Below are 1251 nucleotides of genomic sequence, written 5' to 3' on the forward strand. Positions count from 1 at the left end.
AAGGTCCTGCGGCACGCAGAGCTGTGCAAAGCACGCATCTGTCTGATCGTTCCCCTCTGGCCGACGCGCGACTGGTGGTCCTATCTGACTCAAGACGGGAAGTGGTTTGCGCCTTGCGTCCACGGCCTAAGAGAGCTGGGCAAGGCGTATGATCTTTTCCTGCCAGGGTCTTCGGGAAACGAGATCCCAAAAGGGTCCGCTAACTGGCTATCGCTCGCACTTCTCATCGATTTCCAAACACCTTCCCCGCGCCGGATCGCTGTGCCCCCCGACCCTATGCCCCCCGGGTTTCACAGGAATAAGGGCACGCGCGCAGACACTGCTTGNCCAGGTGCCCTTGGACGCTAACCCCATGATCGGCGATCTAGCTCTGGCGTTGGCAAGCCAGGCGCACAAGGCGCGAGCTAGCAGCACAGTCGCNCAGTACAAAGAGCCATGGCAGGAGTTCCTAGATTGGGCAGAGCTACTACACATTCGGGCGAGCGACATTTACGACATCAGGCCATGTTGTATCTTACTAAACCACAACTGGATGGTGGCGTCGGAAGACACCGATTTGGAAGAGTTTCACCCGCTTAAATAGCGGAGGATGCGGCCATCCCATGAATCGTACAGCCAATTCCGAAATGGCGCGGTCCAGTCCGGAATGGCGTACCGTTGATCCATGCTTCCAATCGATGACGGGGCTCCGCGAGCCAGGGACCAGCGTCCCAGTCGTAGCCTGTGCTACGACCCCCGCCCATACTTCTGCAAGTATGGACTTCCGCCTGAGGCGGCGTTTACTTGTTGGCATCCATGACAGCTTCCCGCTCGCCGTCTGACCCAGAGGTCGGAGCCATAAAGATCTGACAGAAAAGCGGCAAAATAGGCAGTTGGAATTCAGTTAGTTCCAGCGAACTTGTCCAGTAACCGCGCCAAGCGAGAAAGGAAAAATTAGACAGAAAATGTATCAGTTTGGACCCAGATTTAAGAAGCGGAATACAACAACTATCCCCCCTCTAGATGCAGCGTCCTCGATGCATGGCAAGAAACTGGCAGAGCAAAAATCGGGCCAAAAACGCGCGGGAGTTAAAACACTTACCTTTAACCCGCAAATCTTACCTTGCCCGTGCTCGTTGCCGTGCTTCTTCCAGCAGAGGTTTTAGGTCAGGGGTAAAGTTAGCTTCTGGTTCCCAACTGTTGTGCTCAGCCGAGTACCCAACCCACTTGACAAGATACTCGTGCACAGTGCGCTTACGGCGGCGGTTCTGC

Source organism: Volvox carteri (assembly GCF_000143455.1).
Source record: "Volvox carteri f. nagariensis unplaced genomic scaffold VOLCAscaffold_91, whole genome shotgun sequence".
In the NCBI taxonomy this organism is placed as follows: Eukaryota; Viridiplantae; Chlorophyta; class Chlorophyceae; order Chlamydomonadales; family Volvocaceae; genus Volvox; species Volvox carteri.